The sequence below is a fragment of the Pongo abelii genome, chromosome 9 (genome assembly GCF_028885655.2).
Source record: "Pongo abelii isolate AG06213 chromosome 9, NHGRI_mPonAbe1-v2.0_pri, whole genome shotgun sequence".
In the NCBI taxonomy this organism is placed as follows: Eukaryota; Metazoa; Chordata; class Mammalia; order Primates; family Hominidae; genus Pongo; species Pongo abelii.
In genome coordinates, this window is record NC_071994.2 from 63,560,837 (window position 1) to 63,583,692 (window position 22,856).

The 22,856-nt window shown below is 40.3% G+C and overlaps 1 protein-coding gene across 1 annotated transcript in view; it reads right to left on the reverse strand.

The window, feature by feature from the left end:
• FAR1 (fatty acyl-CoA reductase 1) overlaps positions 1 to 15,727 on the reverse strand; it is a 63,337-nt gene extending 47,610 nt beyond the window's left edge. Inside the window, 1 exon segment of the mRNA NM_001132738.1 lies at positions 15,641 to 15,727. The gene's annotated coding sequence lies outside the window, so the exon portion shown is untranslated.
• Positions 15,728 to 22,856: the final 7,129 nt, after the last annotated feature.

Below are 22,856 nucleotides of genomic sequence, written 5' to 3' on the forward strand. Positions count from 1 at the left end.
TAATGATTCTCAGTATGGTCCTTCAGCTGTCAGTCTGATCTGTAATATTTCAGAAATAGTCTAAAAATTTTTAATGTGATGCTCAACCTATATTTTCCTTCTTTTACTAATCTTTATTACTTAAATTCATTCCATTTCTTTATTAGATGGAAAATGTATTAAAAACATTAGATGGTTACTTATGTATGAAACAAATAATTAACAGGACACTAACAGGATGGATTTCCTGAATGGAATGTGAAAAATTATTTTCCCTCTCGAGATAATGTTGATCTTGGAAATGGATGTACCTTCTTCCATCTCCTGCGAGATTCACCTCATTCACAATGTTCACCATGTTCACAAAGCAATAAAGTACATAGAATATACAAATACAGTACAATACCCAATACAGTACTGCAGTCAAGTCTAGACTGGCTCTACTTGTATGCATCTTTCTGTATCATCATTTATTGTACAAACCCAGTAACTCACAACAGGTATATTTGTAAGGACTCTTAGTTCCATGTTTTAGCTGCTACACATTTATTTAGGGAAACTAAGTACTGCAATGGAAAGTCTCAAACTGAATATCTAACCATTAAATCCAGCTACCTAAAAATTTCTACCACCTATAGCTATACCTGGAAGCCCGGCCCATTTATGTGTTTTTTCTATTAAAATTGGCTCTTCTATGCCTTCTGCAAGTAAACAAATTCAAGTCAAAACCTACCAATGAAGCTAAGCACAGTTGTTCACGCCTGTGATCCCAGCACTTTGGGAGCCCAGGCAGGAGGATCACTTGAGGCCAGGAGTTCGAGACCAGCCTGGGCAACATCACTAGACCCCATCTCTATGAAAAATTGTTTAAAAAAAACAAAACACTTACCAATGGAGATAGGGTTTTCAGCAAATGGACAAATAACAAAATATTAGTATTTCATCTATGTTTTTATTTTTTTACTCCCAATCAGGTGCAATTCCTGTGTTTAACACACCCATATCCAATGCTGCTTTGTCTTTTTTTTTTTTTTTTTGAGACGGAGTCTTGTTCTGTCGGCCAGGCTGGAGGGCAGTGGCGTGATCTCGGCTCACTGCAACCTCCACCTCCCAGGTTCAAGCAATTCTCCTGCCTCAACCACCCAAGTAGCTGGGATTACAGGCACCCACCACCATGTCCAGCTAATTTTTGTATTTTTAGTAGAGACGGGGTTTCACCGTGTTGGCCAGGCTGGTCTCGAACTCCTGACCTCAAAAAATCCACCTGCCTTAGCCTCCCAAAGTGCTGGGATTACAGGCGTGAGCCACCACTCCTGGCTGTCATTATTTAATTAATTCTGCTTATCTCATTATCTTATCCCTTTCAGATGGAAGACCACATGGAAGGAGTACTGAAAGAAATTCAAGCAGCAGATAGAAAGTTACGTTAAATAATCTTTGAATATTCATTAGATTGCATGACTTTAAAAGTAAAAGAAAAAATAACTTCAAATATATGTCCTTTAAAAGGGGGAAAAGGCCGAGTGCAGTGGCTCATGCCTATAATCCCAGCACTGTGGGAGGCCAAGGTGGGCAGATTGCTTGAGCCCGTGAGTTTGAGACCAGCCTTGGCAAGAAGGCAAAACCCCACCTTGAAAAAAAAAAATACAAAAATAAGCCAGGTGTAGTGGTGCACACCTGTGATTCTAGCTACTTGGGAGGCTGAGGTGGAAGGATCACTTGAGCCCAGGAGGTTGAGACTACAGTTAGCCATAATTGCGCCACTGCACTCCAGCCTGGGTGACAGAGTGAGACCCTGCCTCAAAAGTAAAAAACTAAAAAAGTAAAAAGGATAATCAACTAAGAAATAGTCTAAACCAAGAGCTGGCAAAGGTTTCTGTAAAGGGCCAAGTAACAAGTATTTTCCACTTTGCAAACCATACAATCTCAGCAACAACTTCTCAGCTCTGCCACTGTACCAGAAAAGCAGCCATGGATAATAAATAAATGAATGGGTGTGGCTGTGTTCCAATAAAACTTTAAAAAAACAGGAAGACAGTTTGCAGGTCATAGTTTGCCAACCTCTGTTTTAAACAATGATTTCCAATATTCCACAAACAGTCAGAAAAATGAAGTATAAATGAGAAAGACATCAATGGGAAAGCAGTACAGTCTAAATATTCGTTGTCTATGATTTCACTACTACTATTGTTACTCACACACTGTAAAATGGGCAATAAATGCTTGTTTGATACAATAATATCTCCATAAACAAAACAACACATTAATGCCAGGCTTCAGAAATACAGATATACCAGAGGCTGAATGCAAAAGGATGACATGACCTATAGCCTTTTTCAAGATATACATTTTTTAAAATCTGTATTTCTAAAAGGAAAGCCCATTAAGATATGCAGGGATGAGGCTTGGGCTGTATTATTTTGCAGAAAAGACTTCAAGTGAAGAAGAGCACATAACATAATCCTGTCACAGACTCAGAGAAACTCTTGCCCACTACTTTGTTCAAAAACTTCATACAATAATAAAAAAAAAAAAAGCACAGAATTTAAAAGTATGGATGGAAAAGTAGTATGGAATGCAGTATTCTGGCTACCTATCACTACCTAACAAAATCACTCTAAAACTTAGTGTTTTAAAACAACCATCATTTTATTTTCTTCCACAATTTTTATGAGTTAGGAATTTGTAGAGGGCTCAGCTAAGCAATTCTGGCTGAGCAGTTCTAGCTCCGGACTTTAGCCTCTTCGATTTTCCCCATGAGATAGTTTGGGCTTCCTTATAGCATGGGGACCTCAGAACAGTCAGATGCTTACAAAGCTGCTAATGGCTTAAAGACCAGTATTCTTGTGAGCTAGGCAAAAGCACTCTCGCCTTTTCTGACCTAGCCTTGGAAGTCATACAGTGTAATTTTCTGCCACATTCTATTGGCTACAAGTGATTTACAAGACTGCCCAAATTCAAGGGACTTAAATCCCACCTCAGAATGAGAGAACAGTTAGGGTCTGTACAAGCTCACACATGTGCGATGGAAAATATTGTTGCAACAATCCTTACAAAATACAGCCTGTCACAAACAGCATCAAGTAAAGTAACCGCCTGTTACTCCTGAGACTGTCAACCACCAACCCATGTTGGACCTATTTCACAGGACTACGGTACAACGAAGAGTTGTTTCTCACTACCTATTTTTTTAGTCACTCAAAACCCATTTTAAAAATATGGACTCATGGACCTCACACTTTGAAATATTCTGTCTACCCAATAACCTCATCTACTGAACAAGAATTTCACATTCTCATGTTCAATTAACTTTCCCATGTTCAACTAACTATGAACTCCTGAGCCTGGTTTTAGCTGAACTAAGGAGCAAAGTTCTGCAGCATTACCATCTGGAGTTGACACACCTCTAGTCAAAAGCAAGACAACTTGTTTTACAGAAGTTAGACTATGAAGAAGCCTCGAGCTAAGAATATCCATTAAGATTTTCTGATAGATTCCCATCCTGAAGCATTGAAAACCAATGATCCAGTGTTTTTTTACTATATTTTGGTAACTGCAATCATCACTTAATATTTTGATTAAGACTGCTATGGTTTAGATATGGTTTGTTTGGTCCCACCAAGTCTCATGTTGAAATTTGATTCCCAATGTTGGAGGTGGGGCCTGGTGGGAGGTGTTTGGGTCATGCAGGCAGAGTCCTCATTAATGGCTTGGTGCCACTAAGCGTTCTCACTCATAGTGAGAACTGGCTCAGTTCTCAGCCACAAGAACTGGCTGTTGAAAAGAGCCTGGCAGCTCTTCCTCTTTCTCTCTTGCTTCCTCTCTCACTGTGTGATGCCTGCTCCCCTTCACCTTACACCAGGAGTGGAAGCCTCCTGAGGCTCTCACCAGAAGCAGATTCTGATGCCGTGCTTCTTGTACAGCCTGCAAAACTGTGAGCCATATAAACCTCTTTTCTTTATAAATTACACAGTTTCAGGTATTCCTTTATATCAATACAAATGGACTAAGACAGACTCAACATCAAAGAAAACATCCTCTGAGCCAGGCACAGTGGTACACAACTGTGTGCCCAGCTACTTGGGAGGCTGAGGCAGAAGAATAGCATGATGCGAAGAGTTTGAGTCCAGCCTATGCAACAGGGTGAGAACCTATCTCAAAAAAGAAAACCTCACCTGAAAGAAATCTATAAGCAACAAAAAAAGAGCCAGAATGCAAACCCAAAGTGTACAAACTATTTAGTGTAGTCAAGCTCATAATAACAGTGGGTTCCTTTTTCCTTTTTCAAAAATTAAGGCTTATTGAGCATTTTCCACAAATAAAGATCAGCTGTAGCATCCTGGTTAACATTTCTTTTTTCAATAAAAGATGCTAGTGTCCAACCCTGTGGTAAGTACCCATTGAAGCAGACATAATGGCCACTCTGTTTGCCTACACAAGCACTGATTTACCAATATTTAACTGTCTATATCCTATTTTCCCCAATACTTCCCCCCCAAGGTACTTCTCGGTAGTAAGGAATCTAAAGACGTTCATTAATTCTTAGGCCACTATGCAACTGTTTCATATAATGATGCTGTTCCATAAGCATGGCACTTTGACAAGAGTTAAAATGCTTCTAGGATCTTACTATCCTGGGAAATGTTACACATTGAGAAAAATAAGATTCAGAATTCCTCTGATGTAAAAATCAAACATAAAGACATCTTTAAAAAGTCAAATTCTACTCTATCAGAGAGGAAATGTCAGTTTTGCAGCACTAAAACTATCTGCTGATCAGAAAACAAATTTTTCAATAATATACATTTTCCTTTGTTTCTGTTCCTGTCCTTAAGGCCAGAACCAGTAGGGTAACTTCTCCACTATAAAGCCTACAGAAGGTGGGCTGTGTTCTTGTTAACACACAGCTTGATAACACTGAATAATAAACAGGAAGAAGCACCCAAAATAACAAAAAAGTAAATAGTTCTAACAATTAGTTAAGTTAGTGAAATTGGAGGGGGAAAAAACAGTCTGCTGCTTGCAAAAACATGTATTCAATTTCCTTCTAGGGGAAGAAAACAGTTTTTTTAAATAAAGTAATTCCCGTAAGTCATACATGACTCTTTTTTTAGGTAAACTATTGTGCTTGATCACTTTTTACCTTAATAATAATGTTTTCATATTAAGACATGAAATTTTAATCCTAATACTTTCAGACTCAGAGAAGTGAAACACAGTATTCCAATATACAAAGATATACTAATATTTTAAAAGTGTACTACCAAAGACAGAGCTTTTCAAACTTTTATAACAGAATTGCAATATCTTTTTTGCTAAAAAAATTTATAAAATTTGACTTCACAATATACCTAAAGATTTATATAAAATATTTCAAATTACTGAGTAAAACTGATGTTATAGGAAAACATACCATATTTACCCTGAACACTACATATACACTACATACAGCTTTACCCAAAATTAACAAAGGTAAATTATATATGCTTCATATATATGCTGTATTTTCTCTCTATTTTTCTTGTGTCACTTTCTTATTGCTGCCTTCTGAATCTGTTCTCAAGGCTGAACCTAAAAACAGGACTCAGTCCTCCAAAGCAGCATTTGTGGTAAATGGCGCTAGGAAACTATATGCTTTATCCCAAACAGATTAAAAATGTATATTAGCATATCAAAGATTACAAATGTCCTGAGGTTAAAAAAAAAAAAAAAAAAACCCCACTAAATTCTATCTAAGCCCTGCTCTTCATAAATTTCCCAACACAGCTAGGGAAACAATGCTAATGAGAAGCTCAAGGATTACTAAACCAGCCTTCAAAAGTAATGATTTCCAAGAAAGGGCCAAGCCTCCTGATGGACTATAAGTGATTTAGAAAGCATGACCTTCGTGGCCATGCCTGTAACCCCAGCACTTTGGGAGGCCGAGGTGGGTGGATCACAAGGTCAGGAGATGGAGACCATCCTGGCTAACACGGTGAAACCCCGTCTCTACTAAAAGTACAAAAAATTAGCTGGGCATGGTGGCGGGCGCCGGTAGTCCCAGTTACTCAGGAGGCTAAGGCAGGAGAACGGCATGAACCCAGGAAGCGGAGCTTGCAGTGAGCGGAAATCGCACCACTGCACTCCAGCCTGGGTGACAGAGAGACTCAGTCTCAAAAAAAAAAAAAAACAAAGAAAACATGACCTTCCTTTAATCCATAAAGCTACTTATGAATAAACTATTAAGCTAGTTATCAAGAGTTGCAGAAATGAAGACTTTACTAGAATGTACCAAAAACTTCAATTTGTATTCCACTAGTATATCCAGTTGCTGCAACTGGCAATGCTGCAAGCTCCTACCACATATGCATACTCAAAACGTGGAAGTCCGTAACTTTCAAGAGGGGCACTTGCCATCAGTGAAACTGTGTTGTCTTTAGTTGATCTTCGTTTTCAATTGTTATTATTCTTGCCTTTTAATTAAATTACCATTAGGTTTGGCTCATCATTATCAATTTAGTTTTTGGTTATTTTATTATAACTGTAGAGAATATATTGATACAATTCCATCACTAGGATTTGAGGCCTGCAGTTTTCTAATTAGTCTAGACTTTATGACAAGTATATTTTTTGTGATTCAATTAGGAACCATCCATATAGCTCTTCCCAAAAAATGCTTATACCTTCACAATTGTTATTATTTCATTAGAAAGTAGAAATTATTGAGCTAAAGAATGACTCAGCTAAAAGGCTAGGACTAAAAAAGCTTGACAGGCACTGTTGTAAGGGTCCTCACTCTGGCTATGATGCCACTAATGTACGGGCAAGTCTTAGCCCCAGCCAACCTTTCCACATGAACCAAATACGGCAAAAGAACTCAGAATTGGGATCAGTCATGTAAGTAGTAACTTCTTTGAACCTGGATGAATGACACTTCCAGTGTCTAGTTTTGAGCGGGGAAAAAACAGCTTTTAGGAATGTATTTAAATGACTAAATCCCATAACAAACTCTCTTCTCAAAAATCTTTTCCTAGTTTATTTTTAAAACTTTGCCAGGTTCATAGACACAGCTTGCAACTAAATGCTGTTAGGCAAAGATCGTCCCAGAAAGGTATAAAAAAGCATGAGGAAAATGTTTTAAGAATTGTGGATTCTTAATTTCTGTTTCCAACTGTGGAATGGAATTAAGCTCCTAAAACACGCCTACCCTAATAAATCTTGTAACTATGGGTTATTATGTTAAAGATGGAAGGAGTATATGATGGCAAAGTAAAAACATTATGGTATAACAGTTCAGGGAATTCTTAGCCAATTTACCAATAATTTAGTTACCACGCTAAAAATCCTAATGTTAATATACTTCCTTCTCCAAATACTGAGATCCAGAATTAAAAGAAATAAATAAGCACAACAGACTTACCAAAAATCAGATAATGAGAAACAACGCTGTCGGGATTGCCATAACCAACAGATCTTAGGCAAGTCAACCTCTCTGATCGCTCTTTAAATTCATTGAAGGAGAGGCCAGATCACTGATTGTTAAAATCTCTTCTGGCTTTCACAGTCTGTATTTTTATTACTATGTATTGGAATAAGTTGCTTCCTACTAGTAGATTAGGTACTTGAAAAATTATTAACTCCAACAGGTCACAAGGGTATCACTTTAAAGCAATTCACCTAATATTCACTGAACTTCGAACAGTCTGTGCACAGTTCTGCGGGGTCAAATGTCCCATTACCAGCTAATTCACCTGTTCCTATCTCCTGAGAATTCTGCTTAGGCTAATAATCATTATCATAATTACATTTTAATTACAATCCACAAGTTTTTAAAACCACCTATTTCTAAGAAACTCATTTAGGACCATTCCTCAAACTAAGTGAACGATGAGCACTTGCATCTCAGGGCTCCACTGAGAATCAATCCTTTGTCAGCCAAAAACAGTTTCTAAGCTCCTGCATTACTTCCGGTTGTTTCAACACAGATGTCAACCTCAAAATACTTTAGCAGATCCTTTCCTCCACAGATCTTAACTGCCTAAGGACACAGTAAGTCAAAGTTTTTACTTCTGGGGGAAAAAAAGGTATTTATGCATTTATTCATTCGTATGTCATATATTCTACTTCTTGTTAATCCAGGATAGACAGGAGCCATAAATAAAGTACCACACACTTATTCCAAAATCTTCAGTGAAATAATTCCTATTTATTAAACTGGCTACAGCTTGTTTTTCCCCAAGAATTCAATTAAGAATTAGTCTAATTTTTTAATTAGGCATTTGCAATAATAAGCTTTATCATTTTATCACTCTTAATAATTAAAAACACTTGTTTGTAAAAGGCAAGCATAACACACAGAAAGATAATTGAGTTGAATTTTAGCAGTATGCTTTCTGCCTACACATTAAAGAATAAATTATTAAGCCAGAATCCACAGACATCCCCCAAGGATATTTGAATGTACATTTTTCTGATGAGATAGCACAACACTTTGAGGAGATGCTCAGAGAAGCTCATGACCTTTGACAAGCAATTTCTGCATTAGGGAATATACTTTAAGATTTTATTCTCAGAATACTTCAAAATAAGCTATAATGGCAACAATTCCCTAAATTCAAGGATTTCTCATGAATTATGCCAACATTTCTGGAAAAAATTTCATGCAAGACAAGAATGATCTAAACTAGATATTTCAAAATAATCTTAAAATTGTCAAATAGTTAACATTTAAGTTAAACACACACACACACAACTGCACACCAAAGCTGATGGCACAAACCCACAAACATTCTAACAAGAATGGATCCATTAATACATGTGGTATTAAGATATTTAGAAGGCTTTTTAACAGAATGTGCCAAAAAATTAACCACGAACAGTGATATATTCACAAAGTAGTGTGTCCTAATTTCTACTACAGCAATTGGCTTTGTTCAAGTTCTGATATAACATCTACACTATGCCAATTACATGTTGTAGTAGTCTAAAAGATAAAGACAGAGAGATACAGATTTAGATATAACTTATTCTATGAAGTCAAAATTAGATTTTCTAACTGCATGCTTTATCCATGTGATTACCCTCACCTTATCCCTGAATGTTCTTTCTCTCTATTGCCACTTGTTTAAGTTCTACTTTCATTCTAAAATAATGTCAGTTCCCACTTAAGAGTCTCTACCACCAATTTTGGCACATGATTCAGTGTTGCTACATTCTGTTTCACATATGTACATAGTCTCTTCAATTATATTATCCCTGCCCTACAGTAGCTTACTATATCTAATTTCTCGTGCCCAGAACAGTATAATGCTCAAGTCTCAAAATATATTTATATGAACAAATTTGCACCTCACTTGGATTAACATGTCTATTATTATACTTATCACACTGCATGGTAACAAGTGGTAAAAAAAAAAAAGTCTAGGGATTTGCTTCAAAATAAAGAAGGAAGTGGATGGAGGTATGGATGAAGCAAGACTGACCACAAGTTGGTAACTTTTAAAGTTGGTGATGTGTGTATTATTGCTGTCAATTTTCCATAATACAAAGTTTAGAAGTTTGCCTCTCCTACTAGTAAGAGGGCTTCTTAAAGACAAGTTCAAGAGTTTTCTTCTTTGTACATCTATCCAATACAGAGCAGACGAATTGAACTTTACTAAACACGTTTCATTCTTCAGGTAGAACTACTTTTCAATGAAACTTCAACATCTTTTTGATGGTACTTTATTTAAAAAATTTTTCATTAGCTCAAATAAAACATATATTCACTCATTCATTATTTTCTGGCTCCCTACTTCCTAAGATATGCTGTCCTGGTAAATGTAGGATACCAAAAATAATTTATCCTCTCTAATAAATTAAGAAGGGAAAGAAGAAAGATGAAAAGAAAATATTGTAAAATGCAGTAATACAGTTTTTAAGAAAGGCATCTAAGGCATCTATGTCTTTAATTAGAAAGAAGGCATACAACCTATTCAAGGAAGACGGGTTTAAAATTTCTCCTCCCCCTCCATTTTACAGATGAGGAAACTAAAGCCCATAGAGGGGAAGTGACTTGCCTAGCAAGTTACACATCAAGTAGCTGACAAAACCAAAATTAAAGCTCAGATCTGCTGATTCACAGTTCAATTTGAATTTTCTTTCTTTCTTTTTTTTTTTTCTTTGAGACAGAGTCTTGCTCTGTTGTCCAGGCTGGAGTGCAGTGGCGCTATCTTGGCTCACTGCAACCTCTGCCTCCCGCGTTCAAGCAATTCTTCTGCCTTAGCCTCCCAAGTAGCTGGGACTATAGGTGGGCGCCACCACACCCGGCTAATTTTTGTAGTTTTACTAGATGGGGTTTTCACCATATTGCCAGGCTGGTATCGAACTCCTGACCTCATGATCCACCCACCTTGGCCTCCCAAAGTGCTGGGATTACAGGCGTGAGCCACCACACCCGGCCCAGTTTGAATTTACTACATCATAATGCTTTTCTCTACACTGTAGTGTTAACTAATGAAACACAATGAGTTATTTTATTGGTAGTATATATTTCAATTATTTATTAAATCATATTTTAAAAAATAATAGGATAAAATGGGGAAGGCTGGGAAGAAAAAGTGCACAACAAATTGGTAAGATACTTATGTGTGAAAACTACAGGCATATGCCATGCTTCATCAATTTTGAGATACATTTAAGACACAGTAACCATTTCACAAACATTTTGAAGTAAATATAGACAATACACATCTTCAAAAAATTCTAAAATATGAAAACATACATCTCTAAAGCAAGAAAATATAAGGTATCCTATAAGACACTAAAAAATCACTGTCATTTATTTAGAGGTAGTGTCACAGAGCACAAACACTCAGACCAAGAGTCTCATCTTCTAAGGTAACAAATAGTTACTAAATACCTAAGGCTTGTGGCATTTTTTTTCAATTGAAGGTATAAATCAGTCCTCCTTGCTATTAGTTTCACAAGCATGAGTTTTGGAGTTAGACAAAGAAAGGTTTGAATCCCAGCTCTGTCACTTAGCTCTCCAACCTTGGAAAGTTACTAACTTCTCTGAGTCTCACTCTTCTCATCTATAATATGGTATGCACATTTTAGAGAATTATATGAGAATCAAATGTGGTAATTTACTGAAGGATTATGGTACAGTGCCTAGATGAAATAGGAATCACATTAATATTGTTTCCTCTCAGAACCCCTATGGGCTAAGTGAAATTAAACTAAAAGCTAGATGAATTTCCTCTCTGTTTAGGAGACTGTAATAAGTCTGTACTGATCCTAGGGCAAATCCTACTAGTTTGGGAATCATTCTTTGAATAAGAAAAGCTTATTTTCTTGACGTCTGTCTCCACTCTTCAAAGTGGGAACCGAAAACAATGGTGAATTTATAAGTGTTTAAGTTGATCAGCTATACCTAAATCCAGCACTTCCATTTTGTCTTACTGAACTGAAACTCTAAGCCTGTTACAAACCCATTAATGAGAGGAACTATAGAACCAATGTGTAGGAAAAAGAAGGATATAAAGCCAAAAGAAGCAGTTAAAATGACACAATTCTATCAGTGGTTTGTTGGGCTCTTTTAAACCTTAAATTCATGTATTAAACTCTAAGAAAACAAACGTTCAGGAAAACAAAGACTGTATCTCCACCATTCAGGGTGGGTTAGTAACTGGATCCTTCAGGTTAAGCAAATACCACCTTTCAGTACATACAGTTTCAGTTTCCATCAGTGACAATCCAGTCATTTCCAAGATGGGAACACACCTACCAAGGTGGCTCTTACGGAGTAGGGACTGAAATAAGACTATCTTCTTTCCCACCCCAAGTTCAGACTAGCCTACCCACATTTTCCTGAGTATTAGCTCAATTCAGTTGGATGCTTGTCCCCACTAATTATAAAAATAATGCTCACTTTTTTTTTTTTTTGAGACAGGGTCTCACTTTGTCACTTAGGCTGGAATACAGTGGCGTGATCAAGGTTCACTGCAGCCTCAACCTCCCGGGCTCCCACCTCAGCCCCCCAAGTAGCTGGGATTACAGGTGCGCACACCACCTTGCCCAACGATTTTTTTTTTTTTTTTTTTGGGTAGAAAAGGGGTTTTGCCATGTTGCCCAGGCTGCTCTTGACCTCTTGAGCTCAGGCAGTCTGCCTGCTCATTTTTTTAAATTTGAAAAAACACTAAAAAGTGCAAGCATTTTAAAGCATCCATGATCTTTCCAGCCAAAGATTAAAATATTACAAGGGGCCACACCATCATCTTTCCTATGAATCTGACCATAACTGTGAAAATATTTAAATTTGTATAGAGTACCTGCCAGTAAACACAATTAACTACCAGCCCAAACATTAATATCTTCATTCCAGCTTTCTTGTGACTAAATTCACATTACTTTTTTACTTACTTAACTCAATGGTTTCTTCTCAATCATTCTGAGTCTCTTAGCTATATATTTTGTTGCTAACCACCACCTCTTTAAAACTCTATCCCAGGTTTCTCTAAATAGTGTATTCCTCAGCATCTACAGAAATCTCTCCAACTAATCTTTTTCTTTCTTCACTGGCTCTTCTTCCATAAACTGACAATCTCTAGAAAGTAGATGAGGTCTGACTTGAATTTTCTTGTCAATGTTGAACACCCAGCACTTAGTACAGTGCCTGGCATCAAGCAGATGCTCAATTAACATTTACTGACTGATTCTGCCAATCCTGACCTGTCCCCTCCTAGCTGTGTGACCTTGGGCAAGTTATATTTCTCTGAGTCTCATCTCCCTCATCTATAAAATACAGATAATCAGAAGATGAGATAATATTTGGAAGGTTCAAAACAGTGTCTGCCACAAAGTAGCACCCAATAAATTTTGCTATTATTATCAATATACTCTACCACAGGACTCAAAAATGTTTCCGACTTATGATATATGGTTGGCTGTTAAACCTATCTCTCAATAACCCTACTTTCACTTCATTCTCCTATAACTATCAAATAATATTTTTATGCTCTTTCCTTTATTACCTATCTCCAATCCATTATCAACTGTTAATTTTCTCTCCTAATCAACATAAAAAATTATTTATCAGCTAAGCTGCAACATAGACTTGGTTGATTTCCAAACCCCTAAATCTTCATTCGAATCTTCAATTATCCTTAAAAACCATTTTTAATTTGTCACTCTTGTCCACAGTTGCTTATACCAAGTACAAACTACTGGAATGTCATCTTCATGTCTTGTAATAACCCATATCCCAACCTCTAGTTCACATGACGGCTCAAAACTCACCTCTTTCAGGAAAACTTCCCTGATTCACTCCACACCACTCAGATTACTCCTCTACTGCAAGTCGCCTCAGCACTTAGGTATTGTTATACTAAGGGCAAATGTGATCACAGTAAATAGCATCACTAAGAAATCGCTTTCACAAAATTGTTTCTAGATCATAAATAATGGTCCATTAGTTAAAATGCTTTGCTGATCTGGTTAACAAGCAAACATGTTACACAGCAAATGCTCTCTTTGGCTTCTGTCCTTGACTCTGTAACTCTTCATAAACCTTTTGTCCCATCCTCAAACAGAAACTCTATCTCCCATTTAAATACACTGGAAATACGGTAGTGGGCCACCTTCTTTTCTACTACCTCTTCTCTGACCTCAGTCTCTGCCTCCAGCCTCTATCCACACCCCATAAATAAAAATTCCAAAAGCTTCACATAGAATAGCAGTGATGCATACATACCATGTCTTTCCTGAGTGAAAGAAAAAAAAAAAACTGAATCTACTTAGCTACAAAATTCTTCACAAGTGTGATAAATTTCCCAACAAGCCTAATACATAATCAAACTCCAGAAAATTTATGTGGAATTTTTATGGATAAATTTATGGAATAATTTTGGCCGGCACGGTGGCTAACGCCTGTAATCCCAGCACTTTGGGAGGCCGAGGCGAATGGATCACTTGAAGTCAGGGGTTCGAGACCAGCCTGGCCAATATGGTGAAACCCCGCCTCTACTAAAAATACAAAAATTAGCCGGTGCGGTGGCATGTGTCTGTGGTCCCAACTACTTGAGAGGCTGAGGCAAGAGCTGATCACTTGAACCTGGGAGGTGGAGGTTGCAGTGAGCCAAGATCGCGTCACTGCACTCCAGCCTGGGCAACAAAGCGAGACTCTGTCACACACACACACAAATTTATAAAATGAAAAAAAATAAAAAACAAAAATCATAAAATAATTTTATGGAAAATGTATGGAATAACAGGGCCTGGGTGGGGTGGCTCACCCCTGTAATCTCAAGCCTTTGAGAGGCCACGGTGGGAAGATCTCTTGGGCCGAGGAGATTGAGGCTGGAACGAGCTATGGTCTCGCCACTGCACTCCAGCCTGGGCGACAGCAAACCCTGTCTCTGTTTACTTTTTTAATTAATTTGAAAAAAAGACATCAGGATTGTACTTATACGTTAATTCTCACTTGTGTTACTGTAAGAGATCTTGCATCATTTTTATGCTATATTACACATGCCCAACATGACAGCTGAGAAACTTCCCTGGAGGGCAGATTTTCTGAGAGTATCTTCTGATGTTGTCTTTAAACCAACACTTTTTTTTTTTAACATAAAGAATTAAGGGATTCCTGACTGCCATTCAGTCAAAAGCAAACAATATGTATGCCATTACTTCGGAGGGAGTGAGTTTTTGTGCTGCTGAGGCAAAACGAGATGAACTGTCACAGGCATGGCAAGAGGGGTGGAGTGTAGGAGGAGGATCAGCCCCAGTAGTGAGAATTAAAAACGCTTGAGTATTTGGCCCTCCACTAGCAGTAAATTAACCTTCAAACCTGACCAAGACACTACCTGAGACCCTCCACTCTCCGACACTGCAGAATCAGACAACTGTTCTTGCTCAACTACTCATAAAAGATTCACAACCTTCACCTACCACACATAAATCTACCGCGTTTGCTGCTTGTATACTTTGTCCTAACAGACCAACTAATGCCTTCTAGTCCAACAGCCTCCCGTCCACACCTCACACAAAACCTCCTCTCAGCCACCTTCCGGTTTCAGTAGGTGCCTCTTACTCCAGATCCACGTGTCCCCAGTTCTCCAGAGACCTTCACCTTCAAACCCCAAGCCCGTCCTCCCTTCACTCCCAGCTGATCTCCCCCCAAGCCCTATCAGTCCTTACTTCTAAGAGGCCAACCACACTCTCCGGCCCCGAGCCTTCTCCCTGAGCACCCTTTTCTGAGCATCACCTATTTCCCACCACTTTCTTCCTCCCCAGACCCAGAATCCTGCAATCACTAGGCCTTCCTTTGCCGCTACCCTCCCGCGAGCATGCGGAGCCCGCTGCTCGGTTAACCACCCCGCCCCGGACCTTCGCCACCTCTACGCGGCCTCCCACCCCAGGCGGCCCCCCGGGCTCCGCGGCTGCAAACCAGGCCCCACCGTACGTCCCCCTCGCGGTCCTGGCCCTGTGAAGGGCGGCGGAGGGGCCAAGAGGCGCAGAGACCACCCGGGGTGAGGCGGGCGCCCTCACTTCTGGGCGTACCCGGGCGGGGGCGGGGGCGGGACGGCTGGTCGGCGCCCCAGCCTCGGCCAGGCCTGCAACCCGGGCTCCCGCAACCGCTGCCCGAGCCAGGCGAGGAGGAGCCGGCAGCACGGCCGCTCCCCCTGGCGCACCCACATCTCACCTAGACGCAGAGGCTCAGGCCTCGCTCTCCCACTGGCCGTCCAGCAATAGCTGCGCCGCCACCGCCGCCGTCGCGCTCTCTTCACTCGCTTTTTCACCGCCCCCGACCGGCTGCTGAAGAGCGGACGGGCAGTGGCACGCCCATTGGCTGAGGCCCGCACTCGCGTCAGCCGGCCCCGACCGCACCTCGCGACGTGACTGGCTGGCGCGGCGCCTCTTTTCGATATCCGCTTCTGATTGGCTCTCGCGCACACCCTTACCCGAAGGACCGCTCATCCTCCTCCCTGCTTTAGCCTCCCACCCCCAACCCGGTTCCCCTCCGGGCGGGAGTGGGGCGGGAGCGGACGCCAGCGGAACGCGAACGGCCAATGGGGGCGCGGAGAGAGGGCCGGGAGGTGGGCCCTGCGGCCGGGAGGCTCGCGGGGGAATGCTCAGCCAATGGGCCTGCGCCCCACATCCGGAGTCCTGGAGCGCCCCCACCGGCTGCTGGCGTCCTGTCGGGTCGCGCCCAGGGCCACGCCCGGCTGTCCGTCGCGCGGGAGGGGCGCTAACTCCCAAGGTTAGGAGCACTCAGCGAGGCCCGCGCGGGAGACGGCGGGGCTGCCATTGTGGCGTGCTAAACGCTATTATGGTGGGGCCCGGGGGCCCTCTGGCCATTGCTGGGCGTGAGGGATCCATTCGGAGAACTACCAGCTTGGCGGGTGTGGCCCAGGTCGGTGAGAGCGGAGAGCTCTATGGACCCCTGTTGCCTCCACGGGTCTCGCCCAGCCCCAAGGGGCTGTGGGCCCATTCATTCCACCTTCCACTTCCTCCAAAATAATTCCGTACAAAACTTATCGGTAGTGACAGGAGTTAGAATAACGTTTACTTCTGAGGGGTGGGGCACGAGGGAACCTATGGAAAGCTGGAAACATTGCGTCTTGATCCTGGTGGTCGTTCCGGGCTGTGTACACACGGAAAAATTCATCGAGCGGGACACTTAATAGTATTACAGCACTCATACGGCTCATTTTTAAAAAATAATAAAAGGATCATGAGAATTCTGTAATAATATTGCCACAACCTTTGGGCTCCGTGGGACTCCATTGTATAAACAGTCCGCATTAGGATTTAGCTGTCATTCAAAACATGCAAGCCATAGGAAGAAAAAAAAGGATTTGTGAGAAGCAAAAATGAGTGAAGCTCTTGGCACGGTGAATAGCATGCACAGGTTGGTATTTAGGGATGGGCCAGGATGGCTCAGAGTGATTTTTCTGTGGGGATTTAGAGCTTGTTTCAGTGCCTGGCCCTGTTAGTAGCTAAAAGCAGTCATAGTGTTGCATCCAGTTGGAAACTACAAAAGCTCACTGAACTGCCTACTTTGTGGCAGATGTTAAGTTCTAGCTCAGGAAACTAATTTGAATGCCATGGCTTCTGCCTCGATGAGCTCACAGTCTTGCAGCAAGTACTGTCATTTCTGGAGGAGGGCACAGAACACAAAGCTAACACACTTGCTTACCCTCAGGGATGTCGCATTCTGCTACTTTAGGCAAGACAGTGTATGCCTGGAACCCATCCAGTCCAATAGCCATTTTCATAAATAGCCAGGATCAGGTGAAACACTTCTTAGAAGTAGGTCAAAATATTCTCCCAAAACAAACGCAAGAACTATGGACCAAATTCTAATCTGTAAAAGAACACAAGCAACAAAACAAAGATTACAGTATTCATATTTATTAATTTAGTCATTAAGTTGTTTAAATCAGGTAAATGCCTTTATTTAAAGTGCTTGTCACTACACTAGGCATATAAACTTGGATATGACAGTATTCCACAGAACATAGGGTTTAATGGAGAGACAAACATAAACAATGCCAGTGTAATACAGGATGAGGGAATACGTAGAAAGAGGATGTAACCCAGCATGGGGGATTCAGGAGCATCTTAAAACGTGTAGCTAAGTTAACCACTGCTAAGGTTTATCAGTATACTGATAGGGTAATATCACTATAGGAAATAGACACTATTTCCAGAAAATACTTAATAAACTTTTTGTTGTTTGTGCATATGTCTTAATTTAAAAAACTGATATAAGTACAAAAGCAAAGTAGTGCTTAGTTCTGAGGGAAACATGATGTCATTATTAAGTAATCACTTAATAAATGATTCTCAAAAATAGCCGTACACTTGAGAGCATAAAGGGATCTCATTTGATTCAAGTCAATGTGTATGAAATGTGTGCCTCCGGCAGACCCCCACAAATGGACAGAGTGCTTTCTGGAGGAAGACTTTAAAAAACAATAGATCACTCTCCAAAACGGTACAATTTCATGGGTAGAACATGTTGTATGACTCAAATCTTCTGTAATATACTATCATTCTTAAATGAATTAGGAGAATTAATAAATCTACAAAAAGTTAGTAATTAAATAAAAGGCAGTGAAAGATTTTGCACCAGAGTTTAAACTAGAAAAATGTAATGACATCAATCATTCATTCATCTGCCTTTCCCATCTTTATTCAGCAAGATCCCTGAAAATTGGGCTGCCATATATTGGTATCAACTGCATTATAATTTTATTCAAACATGAAACAACTCTACATCCTTTTGATCCATGCTATAGAAACAATATTTTGTAAATGAAGGTAAATTACACCAAGCCAAAAATGTACTATTATAGTTTCTAGCCTAAAGGGAGATACTATATATCGAGAAAATATATAGGAATAAAGACCAAAACGAATATGCTACCCTTAACGTGGTTAGCATATTGGCCATAATGTGGCTATTATGACTCTCAGAATTTCATAACATTTTTAGAAACAAAAAACAAGTTCAAGCATTTTTATGCAAATACTGCTCTGAGGAAACAGTTTTCTTCTGGCATGTGTCATTTTCTAACACTTTTTTTTTGTGGGAATGTCTTATTCAGTATAGTTCTGATGAAGTCTTCATTTTATCCTCACAGCAACCCTATGCAAGTATTCATCTATTCATCTAAATTCTGTAGAAGACGAACTTGAGGCTCAGTGAGGCAAGTAACTTGTCTAAAGACACATAGCTGTTAGGTGGCAGAAGTAGGATTAAAATCTAGATAGATTTGATGGCAAGCCCCATTATCTTCCTACTCATGCTACATTGTGCCTCTTCCAAAACCAGACCAAGTCATTATGTCTTGTCATTATACATCTTTGTATTCCTCACAATAAGTAGTACAGAGTCTTTTTTTTGAGACGGAGTCTCGCTCTGTCACCCAGGCTGGAGTGCAGTGGTGCAATCTTGGCTCACTGCAAGCTCTGCCTCTTGGGTTCACGCCATTCTCCTGCCTCAGCCTCCCGAGTAGCTGGGACTACAGGTGTGCACCACCACGCCCAGCTAAGTTTTTTTTTGTACTTTTAGTAGAGATGGGGTTTCACCATGTTGGCCAGGGTGGTCTCAATCTCTTGGCCCTGTGATCTGCCCGCCTTGGACTCCCAAAGTGCTAGGATTACAGGTGTGAGCCACCGTGTCCAGCCTTCAGCATTTTTTTTTTTTTTTTTTTTTGAGACGGAGTCTTGTTCTGTTGCTCAGGCTGGAGTGCAGTGACACAATCTTGGCTCACTGTAACCTCTGCCTTCCTGGGTTCAAGCGATTCTCCTGCCTCAGCCTCCCGAGTAGCTGGAATTAGAGGCACCTGCCACCATGCCCGGCTAATTTTTGTATTTTTAGTAGAGACAGGGTTTTCACCATGCTGGCCAAGCTGGTCTCGAACTTCTGACCTCATGATCCACCCACCTTGGCCTCCCAAAGTGCTGGTATTACAGGCGTAAGCCACTATGCCTGGCCCAGCATCTTATATACACACCCCTCATGGAACTCACCGAATTAATCCTTTTCACCATGCTTTACTTTACAGATTGCATGACAATAGAAAGTATAAACTATTTAAAAGTAACTGTAGCACATTAAAAATATTTGTTTTGATAAAACTAATGAGAATACAACTTTCTTTGTAGATGCTGTGGAAAACCCATCATAGCTGTCTAGAATGCACCAGAGATGTTCACTCAGCATAGAAAGAGTTACAGGCAACTTTTCCCAAGTGAACTAAATTTTAATGAGAGCAGTATTCTGTGTAGTTCATTTTATGATATCTGCCTTGCCCTGCACCCAATCATGACTTCCAGAATAGGTCTGCTTTAAAAATATTTTTAAAGCCCGTTAGTAAAAACAAAAACAAAAAAATCCTATTAAGGTTTTAACATTTCCACCAGTACATTGATTGCCTGTCTAGGCAAGTACACACAGGTTCCTGTGGCTTCATTTCCTCAGTATCTGTTCTGGGTGTTTCAGAGATCTGTGAAATAAGTTTGGTTTTCATCTGGAGGGGAATGCTCTGACCCTCAGATATTCCACAAGTTTAATCTAAGTGGAACAAAAATGGAGCTGCTATGTCCCTTGATCTTCTAAATTATTCTTTATGTCTTGACTATTGACTTTCTGGTTGTCGACTGTCTCCTCTAGACGTTGTTTATTGATAAAAGTGCCCTGGTATTACTGAGCTCCCAGGTCTTGGAAAGAAGAGGCACAGTATTTGTAACATGTTTTAGATACCATCTGTTGTCAATTTCCCAAGCATCATTGTGAAAAGAAAGCATCTTGTTGACCAATTTATTTCCACATCTCATTAGATGGTCATTGTTCTGCCTGTCTTTTGTGGGTAGCATTGCCATGGTTTGGAGCTCATTTGGGAGCAATAGTAACTGTATAGAACTCTGGAAATTATTCTTCTTTTTCCTGTCTTCTTTTTCTTTCTTTCTTAGGGATTTACTCCCTTTGCACATGAGTCAGAACAGAGCTGCCACAGATGCCCAGAAATGAGAATGACTAATTCGACATCTTTTATCTAAGGTCATAGCATGTCCAAGGTGTAAGCCCCAGACTCTGACTTGCCCTGTTCTTTGGGTGGTGCTTCTTGAGAACAGTACCTAAAGTCTCTAAAGTCACTACCAGCACACTCTTGGGCTTCTAAGGTAAGGCCTCCTCCTGGATATATTTGCAAACAAAGGCCTAAACTGGGAGAACTTCACACAGCCAACCACACCTATGTGTAAAAAAGCTTGTCAGTGTCTACAAACGTATGACTCTTAAGGAAATAAAACATTTGACTCATTTGCTAATCTCCAGTTATCCAAAGTAGAGAACAGTGCACAGATTACAGTTTCTCCATAAACAAAGCCATTCAATCATTCTGTTACGGTATTTCTTAGAGCAGCCAGTTATTTATAGATTTAAAATTATTTTCATCTGTTCCTTTTTTTACGTTTTTTTTAATGTGGCTACTAGAAAAGTTAAAAATATGTGGCCGTTAGCCAGGAATGGTAGCATATGCCTATAATCCCAGCTACTTGGGAGGCTGAGGCAGGAGGATCACTTGAGCCCAGGAGTTTGAGCTTACAGTGAGCTATGATCACACTACTGCATTCCAACCTGGGGAACAGAGGTTTTCTAAAAAACAATAAAAATAAATTATATGTGGCTTGTATTATCTTCCTGTTGGACAGCATTTGTCAAGACAGCAAAAAAGGCCGGGTGTGGTGGCTCACTCCTGTAATCCCAGCACTCTGGGAGACCAAGGCGGGTGGATCACTTGAGGTCAAGAGTTCAAGACCAGCCTGGCCAACATAGTGAAACCTTGTCTCTACTAAAAATACAAAAATTAGCCGGGTATGGTGGCAGGCACCTGTAATCCCAGCTACTCTGGAGGCTACGGCACAAGAATCACCTGAATCCAGGAGACGGAGGTTGCACTGAGCCAAGATAGTGCTGGTGCACTCCAGCCTGGACAATAGAGCAAGATTCAGTCTCAAAAAAAAAAAAAAAGGCAAAAAAGATAAACATAATAAAATATAACTGCTATAGGAAAAGTCAATAGAAAGTATTGTGGGCACACAGAGGAACAGCTGTGTAGGAGATTCTAGGAAGGCATCACAGAGGAGGTAATGTATGACTTGAATCCCAATGAGTGAGTAAGGATATTGATAAGTATTTCCCAGGCAGAAGATGAGCATGTAGAATGTTACATAAACATGAAAGAGTGACTAGTAAGTTGAAATGTTAAAAATAGCTTGCTGTTTCTCAAGTTTGGCATAGAGGGCAGGGTGCTCGCTGAAAAGTAGTAAGAAATGAAGTTGGAAAAATAGATTAAAGCAAGATATGAAAAGTCATGAAAGCAACACACCATTGATATTTTTAATAAAAAGGATTGATGTTTCTTGAGCTTTAGAAAGATAACTCCAGTGGACACATGGAAGTTGAACTAAAGAGGGGAAAAGACTTGGGGTGGGAGAATAGGAAACAAAGATAGGAAGTTTAAATGGCTATAATTTTGGGCAATGGTAGTGAGAATGCAGAGGACAGGGCCACAAAAGGTACCTCAGAAGTAGAATTGACGAAAACTGGTAACTCATGTAGGAGAAGTAAAGGAAAGAGAAGAATTAAGAGAGATGCCCAGAAGTGTTCCCACTAGGTCATAGGCTAGGCTGGAGTGACAATTTCCTTCTGTTCATTCAACAAATATTTACTGAAGGCCCATATGGGTGCCAGGTAGTAGGGTATTGGTGCTTAATGGGCTGCCGGTGACAATGTCATAACGTTGTGTGATTCAGTTTAAAACATTTACTAGAGATCAGGCATGAGGCACAGTGCCTGTAATCCTAGCACTTTGGGAGGCTAAGGTGGGTGGATCACTTGAGGTCAGGAGTTCAAGACCAGCCTGGCCAATATGGTGAAACCCATCTCTACTAAAATTACAAAAAAAAAAAAAAAAATTAGCCGGGCCTGGTGGCACATGCCTGTAATCCCAATTACTTGGGAAGCTGTGGCGGAAGAATTGCTTAAACCCAGGAGGTGGACATCACAGTGAACTGAGATCGTGCCATCGCACTCCAGCCTGGGCAACAGAGAGAGACTCTGTCTGAAAAAAAAAAAAAAAAAAAAAGAAGATTTCTATTTTATGTACTGTTCCTTGTGTAAGAGCATGTACCTACCTTAAATCCTGTCCTTAGGTCAAAACAACCTTGACCATAAATCAGGCCCTAGGTATATTCACGTAACATTTTTGGCTTTTCCTACAATTGCCCTACACATTCCCTCCCTATGGTGTATAAGCCCTGTGTCCAGGAGGTAATGTTATGGGGGATCCACCTTCTTGTCTTGCTGCTGCCCAAAACACAGACATGGCTTCCATTTGTAAGTC